The sequence below is a fragment of the Lissotriton helveticus genome, chromosome 6 (assembly GCF_964261635.1).
Source record: "Lissotriton helveticus chromosome 6, aLisHel1.1, whole genome shotgun sequence".
NCBI lineage: Eukaryota > Metazoa > Chordata > Amphibia > Caudata > Salamandridae > Lissotriton > Lissotriton helveticus.
In genome coordinates, this window is record NC_136067.1 from 2066370242 (window position 1) to 2066384151 (window position 13910).

Consider the following 13910-nt stretch of genomic DNA (forward strand, 5'->3'; position numbering starts at 1 on the left):
GTTTTAATATTTTTCAAATTTTTGTTCTTTCTTTCACAGATTGAAAGTATAAAAATAACAAGTGATTAAGTTAACGACAATTATAAGGTAAGTGTTTTGTACTCTTTTTGTTACATTTCTATCACATTTAACTTCTATTAGTTCCACTGCTTCATTTCTTTAACCCTCAGTTTCCTGCCTTTGCTACTTCCCCCATTCCTTTCTCTATTACTTACTTACTCTACTCCTTCCACTCCTTTTCTCAGTCCCTCTGTTCTCATAGTTCCTCACTCCTGTTCACTCACTCCGTCTCTATTACTCTTACTGTCTCTGACTGATCACTCTTTCACTACTTGTTCATTATGCTTTCTCCCTGTAGTTCAAGCACACTATGTTATTTACATTTCTTTGCTGTTTCAATTATTCCTTTTCTCTCACTTCTGCTTTTCTGCTTTCTGTTTTTTCTCTCTGTTATTCCACATGTTTTAACCTTAGTCACTGTCATACATCTTGTTTTATTCCTATTTACTTTCACTCACTCTTTTCTTAACACTTTCCCTCAGGGTTGTTCTTTTAGTCCGGTTCTATCCCTACCTCTCATTCCACATCCTTTACTGTTTTTCTTCTTAATTTGAACATTCACTCATATTCTCCAAGAAACTCTTGTTTATTATTCTTCTACTCTCCTTTTTTTCTTTCACTTTCTTATCTATTTTGTGTTTCTCAATTATACCCTCTTACATCTTTTCTTCGGTAAATAGATGTATTAAACAGTATCTCTGTGTTACTCCCTCTAGCTGTCTTTCTTTTAACATTACTCTCTGTTTCCTTCCCTTATACTCACTCTTCCTTTTAAACTTTTTTTTTCGCTTCCGGTTCGCGTATCGGCGCGCGAACCGGGAAGCGAATCAAAAGAAATAGAGGTTGCCAGAGTGCTAAACATTCTAGCAATTTTTTATAAAGTGGAGGTAGTTCTGAAAATAACTTTTTTTTTATTATTTTTGTTGTTTTATATTTTTTTTATTTTTTTTATGAACATTTTTTTACTTTTTTTGTATTTTTTGAACGGTTTTATATCTTTTTTGTTTTTTTTGGGGGGGGAAACGAAAATGATTCATTATAAAGGGCTCAACAGGAGCAACAAAAAAAAAAGATAATTTATTTTCTGGGGCGTTTTGGGCAATTATTATTGTCAATAGCAACGTTGATTAAATTTATGCTACTCTCCCTGTAGCAAATCAATTGGCCGCAATAAACGCACACTTGTTTCACATTCCCAAACTTCAGCTGGATATTTGAGACCGTCTCCCTCGCCTCTGGTCCCGTCACTGCCTCTTCATTTGATGTTCTGGCCACAGGAGGGGGGTTATCCTGCAGGTGACGTACCTGTGCAGCACTATAATTAATAGGGTGCCACCTCTCCATGTGGCGATGCATGGTGAAATTGCCATAGCTGTATTTCTTATCAGTCCCTCTGGACAAACCTTTTTTGCAGATGAGACAAGTAACATAGCGGGCATTTACTTTCTTTTGGCCCCGGGGAAATGAATACAATTGCCAGATGTAATCTTCTTTTACATGGGACCTCCTTGGTTCTTCAGGCAAAAACTGCCTCTCCCCTTGCTCCTCTTCCTCTTCTTCCTCTTCTTCCTCCTCTTGCTGAAGGATAACCTGAGGAGGTGGTCCTCTGTTCCTAGGAGGTGGTGGTGGTGGTGGGGGTGCACCAGCTGCAGCTACTACTGAAGCCATTTCTTAGTAAGCAAAATAGGTCTTCCTCTCACAAAGTTGAAAGTCAGAGTGAGAAAAAAGGTGTGGGCTTTCATCATTTTGGAAAAAAAATTGTTCTAAACCAATGAAAAGTGTTATTTTTAGGTCACATGACCTAGCCTTACATCATTAGGAAACCAAAAGTGAAATGAACCAATGAAAAGTTTTAATAACAAGTCACATGACCTGTTACGCTTACGTTACGCGCTGCGCGCCGCGCCCCGGATCGCTTCCGGGGAGCTGCGCTTCGCGCCTCGGTTCGCGCTCCGGAGCACTTCCGGGTGCGCTAACGCGGCGCGTCATAAGACGCATTACGCGAGAACGCCATACGTCGCGCTTACGCGACGTGTCACGATGTTGTTTTCTAACGCGCCAGTTGCGCAAACGGAACGTTTACCGGTTCGCGGACCGGGTCGCGGCACCAAATTGAGCTAACGGGAAGCTACCCGGTTCGCGGACCGGGAGCGAAACAAAAAAAATAATAAAAAAAAATACATAAAAAAATTGTATTAAAAACATATAAAATATATTTTTCGAATTAAAGAAGAATACATTTTAAAGCTTTTGATATTTGCTATTAAAAAACCATTGAAATTCACTGAAAAAACCATAGATTATAGACCGTATATAGTTAGGAATTAGCATTTACAAAACCTTGAAAATTCACTGAAAAAACCATAGGTTATAGACCATATATAGTTAGGAATTAGCATTTACAAAACCTTATTTTACTCACACAAAACCATTGAAATTCGCATATATAGTTAGTTGTACTAACTATATATCGCGCACCCGCAATCCACTGCTGATCATGTCACATATTACATCATTCATGACATGGTCAGTGACATCACTGATGACATCACTGATGACATCACTGATGACATCTCAAATGACATCACTGATGACATCACTGATGACATCTCAAATGACATCACTGATGACATCAGTGATGACAACATCCAGTGACTGTGTATTTCTGTAAAGTTAAAATATGTCTTACATATTGAAGAATGAGTGGATGTATAAGTGTCTGGATGAAGGATTTAGTAGGTGCATGACTGACTGTATGAGTGAGTGATTAAATGTGTCTCACTGAGTGCATGGGTTAGTGACTAAAATGTCTTAATTTGTGCATAATTATGTCTGTTGTTCTGTAAACTGCTGCATGTGTTGATCAGTAGCTATATGAGTAACTATATGGGTTATTGATTGGTTGCCCAAGTATTTGTATGGGAGACTGGGTGTGTGTGTGGGTGGCTGGGAGGTGTATGACTCTGTGCATAGATGTGTGAGCAGTTGATTCACTAGATGTATGGGTTCAAAAGTGCATGTGGAAACAGCTGCATGGGCGGTTGACTGTGTGCATGAGTGTATTGGTGAGTGAATGGATATCTCAATGCTACATGTCAAAGTAAGTACATATGTAGAACACAGTGCATGTGAGAGTTGACATATATAAATAACTGTGCATAGGAGCTAGTGAATGTGTGAGTGGCTGTATGGATCATTGTGAACTTGTATCAGGGATTGTATAAGAGAGTAAATATGTGTTAGTATATGTTTGAATAAGTAAGGTGTGTATAAATGTATAGTTGAGAAAATGGAGGTGTGATTGATTCTTTGCATGACTGAGTAGGTGTGTGAGTAACTCCATGGATGAGTGACAGTCTGTGAGTGTCTGTTTACACTGAGTTTATCTAAGGTTATATTAGAGTCTGAAGAGGTTCATCGTATTATCACATGAATAATGTCATCAGTGATGTGCTCAGTAATGTCATCAGTGATGTCATCAGTGATGTCATTTGAGATGTCATCAGTGATGTCATCAGTGATGTCATTTAAGATGTCATCAGTGATGTCATCAGTGATGTCACTGACCATGTCATGAATGATGTAATATGTGACATGATCAGCAGTGGATTGCGGGTGCGCGATATATAGTTAGTACAACTAACTATATATGCGAATTTCAATGGTTTTGTGTGAGTAAAATAAGGTTTTGTAAATGCTAATTCCTAACTATATATGGTCTATAACCTATGGTTTTTTCAGTGAATATATATATATATATATATATATATATATATATATATATATATATATGTATAAAATAAAAAAACAAGATTGAGGTACATTAGACTTACACATTTTCATTTAAAGAACCTTTGAAATTCACTGAAAAAAACATAGGTTTCAGGTATGTTATAGTTAGAAATTAGCATTTAAAAAACATAGAAATTCACTGAAAAAAACATATGTTTTAGGCATGTTATAGTTAGAAAGTAGCATTTAAAAAACCATAGAAATTCACTGAAAAAACCATAGGTTTCAGGAACGTTATAGTTAGTTGGACCTTTGACTCGTACAAAACCATAGAAATTTTGGTGTTATAGTTAGTTCAGCTAACTATAACTCGCACCCCACAATGAACTGCTGATGACGTCACATATTACATCATTCATGACATGGTAAGTGACTTCACTGATGACATCACTGGTGACATCATCCACGTGAAAATCTGATGCACCTCCTCACACCTGAATGTAACCTTTGAAACACCCACTGTTAAATACAGAATACCATTTTCGAAACAATAGACACATTAATACCAGTTACTAAATATGCACACTGACAGATTCCTAGGTCTACACACATTCACCCATACAGCCACTCAATACATGCAGTCACTCATCAATACAACACTATCATATGCACTTATACACCTATACAGACACTCACACACTGCCAAATATCCAGAGTTACTCACACATCTAGTCAGTCATGCAAAGAATCAAGCATACTTCAATTTACTTACCTGTACAGTTATACAGACACCACTTCGCTTATTCATACAGATACTAACACGTAATTACTCTCTTATAGAATCACTGATACAAATACACACTCATCCATGCAGCCATTCTCACAATTACTGACTCTCACATATCATTATTTATATACACCATTACTGACATATACTCCCTTTTACATATGTAGTTACTTTCACATGTACCACCGAGATATCCATTCACTCACCAACATACCCATACACACACTCACCCACCCATACAGCTGTTTCCACATGCACTCTTGAACCCATACACCCAGTGAATCTACTACTCACACATCCATGCACAGAGTCACACACCTCCCACCCATCCACACACACATTCAGGCAGCCATACAAATACTCAGGCAAGCAATCAATAACCCACATAGACACTCATGCAGATTACTCACCAACCAATGCAGCAGCTGACATGCAACAACAGACAGACTGATACAGACTTTCACACAGTTTAGTCACTAACCCATGCATTCAATAAGACATATTTAAAAACTCACTTATACAGTCAGTCACGTACCTACTAAAGCCTCCATACAGACACTTATACACCCACTCATTCTTCAATACAGCTTGGCATATCTGTAAAACAAAGTTAAACTTTACAAAAACACACAGTCACTGGATGATGGCATCAGTGATGTGATTTGAGATGTCATCAGTGATGTCACTGACCATGTCATGAATGATGTAATATGTGACATCCTCAGCAGTGCATTGCGGGCGTGAGTTATAGTTAGCTGAACTAAATATAATGCCAGTTTTGTACGAGTGAAATGTCCAACTAACTATAACATTCCTGAAACCTATTTTTTTCAGTGAATTTCTATGGTTTTTTAAATGCTAATTGCTATCTATAATGTGCCTGAAACCTATGTTTCTGTTAGACTCCTCCTCTGAGGTGCTCTTCCTTCTTCTATGTAAGTGGATGATCATAATCTTTGCCACTGAGCCTTGAGTAGGACATCAGTGCATACCTAAATATTGGGCATGTTCATAATGTGAAATTCATGGCAGAATAAGACTTGTGTGTCTCGCCTGCCTATCCCACAATGTTTAGGTCACTGTGATTATGGTACTGAACCTGGAGAAGGGTTTACAAAAATCTGCTGAAATTACACAACATTTTCAGAAAAAGTTAAGCTCTGATTTGTCCTGTGACATTTGAAAGTGAGTGTGTAGTTAGAATTGGAATGCCATAGTTGGAATTGGCCAGGTTCCATCACATCTGTTTACAACGCGGGCATTACACTAAACGCGTTGTTACCTCGGATACCATTACAACGCAAGTCGGAACAATTACTTGCTGCAGGGGGCTCTGGATTTTGGAGCAGTTTAATTGACTATACCAACCCCAATGAGTGCAACAAGAGGAAAGGTGTTGGATTTTAAATCCAACACCTTCTGCCCCCTACAGCAAGTTCTAATTTGCGTTGAATTAGTATGCGATGTAACAACGCAAGTGTTGTTGTAATGTTATCAGAAGCTTGTAAAGCTCACGGTCACCAAAGGTTTCATGGCGCTAATGCTGTATGATTACGTAGCGTACAGGATGTTAGTAAGCTTGTTTGAACATCCAGGTTTTCAAGGCCTTTCTAAAGCACAGTAGATTGTCACAACTCCTGATTGACAATGGAAGAGAATTCCGGCATGTGGGGGCTAAGTAAGAGAACCTGCCACCTCCCTGTCTCTTGAGTTTGATGGCTGGGGTGGACAGTATGTGTAGGTGGGAGAAGCGTAAGTTATGTCTGGGGGCATACTTTCATTGATGAACTTAGGGCTCTTGCAGTACAGCGCCTTGAAAGCAAAGCAGTTAACTTTAAATGTGGCCTGTTGTTCCACCGGTAATCAATGGATTTTTTGCAAACAAGGTCTAGCTGACTGCCATCTTGGCTGTTTGGGGATTAGTCTTGCTGCTTGGTTCTGGACTATTTGAAGACGGTTGAGCAAGCATAGTGGCAGGCCTATATAAAGAGCATTTGAAAAGTCAAGGCGGGATAGGACCAATGCTAGCACTACCTGAACCAGGGCAGCATGGGTCAGCAGGTGGGAGATCTTTCTAATTTTCCGCAGTTGGAAGAGACTAGTGGATACGACCAAACCCACTTGGCCTCTAAGAGAAAGATCAGCGTTTATAATGACCCCTGGAATTTTCACAAAGGGCGAGAGGGGGGCGGGGGAAGGACCAAATTCACTTGGCCATAAGTGTGGGCCCCAGCTGATCTCACTTTTCCCAGGAAAGACAAGTTCAGTCTTGCCTGGGTTAAGCTTTAGATGGTTGCGGTCCATCCAACGTTGGATATAAAGCATCGTGGTTTTAAATTCCGTGGCAGAATTAGACAAACCCAGAGAAAAAATCAGCTGGAGATCGTCGGCGTAATTGAAGACGGTGACCTTACTGTTCTTTAGTGAATGGATCAATGGCCTGAGGTAGAGGTTAAACAGCAAAGGGGAAAGGGAGGAACCCTGTGGTACCCCACACAAGATGGATATTTTGGGGGCCGTGAATGTGCCCAGGCGTACTGCTTGGGTTCTACCTGTAAGAAAGGACTTAATCCAGTTGTAAGCAAGGCCTTGAATACCTCCTTGTTCGACACGGTTCAATAAGATGTTGTGATCAACCGTGTCGAACACAGATTACAAATCCAGGGGCACCAACGCCTGGGAGGCCGCCTTATCAGCATTGGCTCTCAGCGTATCCATGACTTCAAGGATAACTGATTCTGTAGAATGTGTGGGTCGAAAACCAGCTTGATTAGGCTCCAGGCATTCAGATTGTTTTATAAAATTAGAGAGGCAGCTGGCCACATGGGTCTCCATGATCTTAGCTAGTTAAGGTAAGAGGGAGATAGGGTGGTAATTGGAGGGATTTAGGGGATCGCCCCAGCTTTTTTTAGGTGGAGGGTACATCCCCTTTACTAAAGGACTCTTTCAGAAAAGGAAGAATACTATCGGGCAGTGCAGAAAAAACGTCTCTGAGGACTGGGGGAGGGCAACCGTCACTAGGGGAGCCAGATTTCACACGCATCTAGAGGTCTAGTAGCGTATTAAGACATATACCTGACAAGTGATTCAAGCAGGAAGGATTTGTGGAGATGTCGTCCGGTGGATTCCTGTTAACAGTGGGTGGGATGCTCGCCTTTATAACAGCAATTTTATCCCAAAAAAAATTCATTCAGGGAGTCACACAATTCTTGAGTTGTGGTTTGGGAGGGTAAGATTCTCTCATCACTGCTCAGATCATTCACAATTTGAAAAATCTCCTTTGATTTATTCTGGGCATTCACAATTTTTGTAGAGAAGTAGGCAGTTTTAGCTGTTAAAGTCATTTTTTTATACTCGTTACGCACTCGCAAGTACTGCTGCCTGTCTTCACTTGAGAATTGACGCCTCCATTTCCTCTCAGATTGGTGGAGGTTAAGTTTTTGATCCTTTAGTTCACTAGTGAACCACTTGTGGGCATCAGAGTGCCTGGCCCAGGAAAATTTAGTGAGAGGGACATGTATGTCACTGGCCGACAGCAGCCAGTCCGCAATTTCCTGTTCCATGGAGTTGACGTTGGAATTAAAATTAGGTATGGTGCTGGCTAAAGTGTGAATGGTTCGCCACTTTCTTGTCATGCCTCCGGGTACTTTAGGGGGCTTCATTCTATCGTTAAAAGTAACCGTAAAATCAATCAGATAATGGTCAGACCAAATACAGGGGGAGATAGAAGTCACTGATAAGGTAAGATTGAGGGTCCAAATTTGATCCAGAGTATGTCCTTTTGTATGGGTAGAGAAAGATATGTGCTGGGATAGGTTTAGATTGGAGAGCAAATCAGAAAGTTCGGTAGCATGTGGGCCTCCGAGGGGATCATTAAGCCAATAGTTAAGATTACCGATGAGCAAGACCTTTGCATGGTTCATGGCGAGATTAGGTATTTGTTCACTTAACAAAAGTGGAAAAGAGGGCATAGGTTTAGGAGGACGGTACAGAAGCACCAGCGCAAGGGATCTGGTGTTAGTGCCTAAAGTAATGACTAGATTCTCGATTTGTGGTAAATCAAGGGAGGACATAGTATCAAATGTATAATTCTTGTGTATTATGGCCGCCACACCCCCACCCATCTTCCCTGAGGTCCGATTGGCCGTTATTGGCAGTTATTATGTAATAGTCTGAGGGGAGTGCCGCCAATATATCCGGCGTAGAGTCCTCGGTGAGACAAGTTTCGGGGATCAGTAGGACATCCAGTTTTTCTAGGGCTAGCAACCAGAAGATGTCCTGCTGATGTTTCACTAAAGAGCGGGTATTCAGATAGAACACCTGAAGAGTGGTTTCATTCCTTACGGTGGGAAGGGGGGGAACTGGAGGGGGCGGGGTAGGGCAGCCCACCTGTTCTCGCAGAATTCCATTCATCAGGACGCGGTATAGGTAGTCAGTTCTAGGGGGGTTGGCTGATATGCAAGCGTTCAGAGTGCTCCAGGGGAGTAGAAAATAAATTGACCGGCATCCTTAGCCCCAGGTCCCGGTCGGGCGCGGACGGGCGCAGCCGGGCTTGCCTTTGGCACGCAACCGGCGCGCCCGCTGCGCGCATCCGCTGCGCCTCCGCGCTGTAATGGACATTAATGCCTGGCCCCGCCTCCCAGCTCCACCTCCTGCCGGCCGATTGGATGAGGCTTAGGGTGGTGAGCAGGACGAGTGAAAGGGATGCGGCAAGGTGACTAGGATTTCGATTTTTTTTTAAAAAGACACTCGCGATTCGGGGTAAGTGCAACAAATAATTCTTAAAGCCTAAACAATTTTAAAACACAGCGCTAGCAAGCCAGGTCCGCGCGGCAGTCAAGCAACCGCTCTGTAATGGTATGCCTTGTATCACATGTGTGGTAAACAATGTTTTCCCCATAGTTGTATTTGTCTTTGTATTTTGAAAGTGCATTTTTAGAAAATGGGCTGCATTGGATGTTGACGAAAACCCATTTTCTAACATTTAAAGGTGGGAAAGGCTTTTTCAGCTGACCTCAGTCCCTCAAAGAGGTCAGAATCCAGGATTAACTTTTGGGTTCCTCGTGATGCATTCAGATACGTTAGGATGACCCCCAACCATAGAGAATATGTCTCCCAAACCTCTCCTTAACACTCGATCGTTTCATAACACGAAACTTCATCTCTCGGAATCTTGAAAACTGGAGTAATGTTTTACAGCTCTCATGTTTTTTCCTCCAGACAAAGCTAGAAACATCATGGTAACGGAGCCAGGACATCAGATACATATATAGTCTGTGACTTCTTGAAAGAATTACTTTCAGGAGCAGAGCCTCAAAAGTGTTTACAAAATATCTTGAAGACATCCTTTCCTTTAAATTGTTTAATGAGTTCGCCTTCCACTCTACTGCCCTCCTTAGAAACCTCATTGGGTTTCCTTCCCACCATCAAACACCTCCCTTGTTTATTCTTTATCATTGAAGGTTTTCAGAACTTCACAATTCTGCTTGACTTCCAAGTTTCTGGGAATGGGGGGCATATTATCAAGCAGGGCGATAGGCAATTATCGCCGCTTTGGCGGCCGTTTTCGGCCGCTAAGCGGTGATAATTCTATTGCCCTACTAGCAAGCTGTCGCCAACTGATGTTAGCGACAGCTTTTAGGCGATAGCGAGCGGTTTGGGGCCCGCTTTGCATGTCAGCGATGTTTATCGCTAATGACATGCAAAGTGGGCGTACCCAACCAGTTAGCGACTGAAAGCAGCCGCTAACGACGCTATCGCCTATTAGCAAGGCAGGCGTAGCAATGAAAATATTCGTGCTAAGCGCGAATATCTCCAAATACTAACACCTGCCCAGAACAGTTCTTAGCCATGTTATCCAATTGGAGATGGATAACATGGCTAAGAGCATTTTGTCGCTAATGCGTGAATATCGCTGTATTCTCAGTGATATTCACGCATTTCGCCACTATCGCTGGATATTTTAGCACAATGGAGAAAAACGTTGCTAATAGCATGTTTTCTCCGCTAACATATCCAGCGATAGGCAGCGATAAAAAAATCATCGCTAAGCCTATTTAGTCATAATTATCGCTACTTGTTGGCAATATGCCCCAGAGTTTTTAGCTTTCTTTCCCAAAAAGTTAACTAAGTGCTGGGGAACTAGCAGATTGTGTAGCATTCCTTTCCACCTTTGGGTTACAGCTGTCCAGATCACTTGTCTCATTAGATTCCAACCTCGTTTCCACACTTGCACTCAAAAGATTTGATTGATTGATTGACTGGCTAGGTAGATGACAAAATGTTGATCATTTAATCTAAAACTTTTTCTAGATAGTACAGATAAGAGAATTTTGTGCACCTCTGCTGATGCTTGCATGCAAGTGCAGCAATATGGTGTTATGCTTTTTTGAGCAAATTGAGGCTGATACAGGGGTGTTTCCAGACCCTATGAGAATGATTCCTTTGTTTAGAAAAATTGCTCTTTCTTGCTAATATCCATGACTACTGTAAGTGCAAGATATTGCATAGCTCAGGCAGGAGTCTTTTTCACACCTGCATGCAAATCCTTTGCTCTTTAAATCAACAGTCATGAATGGGCGTTGTTTTCATTATTATACTTCTCTATTCTCTGACCGGTTCTCCCTTCATCTTCTTGGCTGATGGGTGGTTTAGGCTATTGTTTTGTTAGAGGAAACTAGGGCAGCTCTGCATTGTGCAACGATCAAAATGCAGCCCCCAAAGTTATCTAATAAGACCCTAGTAGGAGTGCTATGTGCTAATATTTCAGTTTATTTGTGCAGATACCAGGCATAATAAATAGGTCCCTCTTTAATTTTAGTGCTTTGTCATGTGGTTCACGGTATATTACCACCTGTTTGAAAATAACATCTACCTGCTTTATTTTTATTACTGATACTCTACATTCGTAAAACTACTTAATATAACTAACATTTTTATTATCAGTCAGTTGAAGGCAAATTGATCCCAGGCTTTTCCACATTTTGAAATTGCTGCTAATGATTAAAAGGTACATAGACAATTCCCAAAGGCAAAAAGTAGTACATCAACCCCAACATTGATAAATTACCATTGTTATGTTATTTAAATGCATAGGGCATGCAGCTACCCCAAGGGGTTTCCCAGCGCCAGCCTGGTAGGTGGGAAAAAAGGTAACAAGAACATTACAGATTAAACAGCCATGTTTTCAAAAATCTGCGAAATGTCCCATGCATGGTTTTCTTTCATAATGAAATAGGGAGAGAGTTCAAAAGGTGTGGTCCTAAGCAAAAAAAGTACCGACCACGCATTCTCATAAGTTTGATTCTGGGGACAGGAAACTTAGACTGTACAGCGGAACGCAGGGGACGTGAGGGTATATAGGATTGGGCTAAAGATTGCAGGTATTGTGGAGCCAGACCAGTTTTGATTTTGAACATATAGCTCAGGGCTTTGAATCTGATACGATTCTCCACCTTTAGCCAATGAAGATCGCGATGAAAGCTAAGGATAGGTTCAGTGTTAGGTACATGGCAGAGCAGCCTGGCAGCCGCATTTTACACCACCTGCAGTCTTTGTATCACAGCTTTGTTAGGACCCGAATAGAGGGCCTGGACTTCTCTGAGTGGAGAGGTGTTGCATCCAAAGAATTTTCTTTAAGTATTTAAGAATGGTGAAACAAGTCAAAGCCACCTTTGTGACTTGTTGTTTCATCGACAAATGGTCACTGATGATAATGCCCAGGTTACGCACCTGATAAACAGGCCGGGGTAATGCACCCATTTCAGGGGGCCAATGCTGGGGACCCCAGAGATCTTGTTACTTCCCTAAGATCATGACTTCAGTTTTTTCTCCATTAAGTTTGAGTAGATTATTTTGCATCCAAGATGCAATTTTTCTCAAACCAGGCTGAAGAGCTGATGATTCAGATTCCTCAGATGAAGAGAGGGGAAATATTATCTGAAAAAGTGTGGAAACAGTACGAGAAGGGTCTATACACTGGTGGAAAAAACACAGTGGGCCTCCCCAGGTCAGAGTGGTCACAGGCCGCAGCTGAAGTCATTAAAACTCACAGCGCGCAGAAAGAAGTTACAGTGTCCAGTCAGTCCAATGCTTATACAGAGGAGGAGACCCTCAGGAACATTAGGGCGATAAGAACCAATGGGGCTGCTGGCTGAAATAGCTGGCCCGTCCAAGTCTTCCAGTCCACTCTAGCTTTCTTTGCATCCATCCTCACCCTCTTACATAATCATTCATACTTCACAGCAATATTACCAAAATCCTGGAAAGGCTCAGTCTTATTTCCAATACACAAGAAGGGAGACCATTCAAACCCTGCCAATTATGGATGTACGTTGTTACAAAGCATGTTGTAACAACGCATGCCTTTACCACGCAAGTCTTACAACGCAAGTCGTTACAACGACTTGCGTTGGAGGGCGTGGATTTAGGAATCTTATAATTTTATATTCCAACACCAGTCCCCGTAACAGTAGGGAAAGTGTTGGAATATAAAATTGCAAGATTCCTTATCCCACAGCGCCATCCAGCACAAGTCGTAGTAACGACTTGCGTTGTAATAGCTGCGGGGTAAAGGCACTGCGGTGTAAAAACCGCATCGTAAACGATGTTCCCCGCCAATTATAGGCTCATAGCCCTGCTCGACATTGAAGCAAAGGTTTATGCCTGCCTACTATTAAGGGACCTGGGGGCATATTCACAAGGACTTATCTCCGATTTATCACCACCTTAACCATCAAAAATGGAGATAGATTTAACACCACATTCACAAGCTGGTGCAAACTGCAGACATCGCCCGGATTCCCGCGATAACTGCCCCAAAATGTATCTCCATGGTGGACACCACCAACTAACCCTAATGAGATGCAGAGAAGGCGTTCCCGTGCAAAAACACATGAAAAAAACCACAACACCACTTTCACAACAAACTGCCAGATCTGCGATGCGAACCAAAAACAGGCGACAAGCCGCGGTTGCAGCAGGGAATTAAAAACTGCCTTTTCTGATGTTAAGCAGGACTACTACCTGCAGCATAAAAGGGAGCCCTGCCAAGAGCTGCACCTAAAACCCAAAGTCATGCAACTCACGGCTCTGCCAATGGGCATGCAGCACAACTACATCCAACATGACACGCAACATGCCAACTGACCAGACACGACAACACAACGCCATTGGGAATCCGGCCTTGCCATGCCCACAACCCAGCCACAGCATGGCACCACAAACACACGATAGCAGGATGTGAGGAGAGGCATAGAGCAGGCATGTGTCAGAGCGGCAAGTGACTAAGGAATGTGAACCTACCCAATGCCAGGTGTGGCCTGGAGGTGCC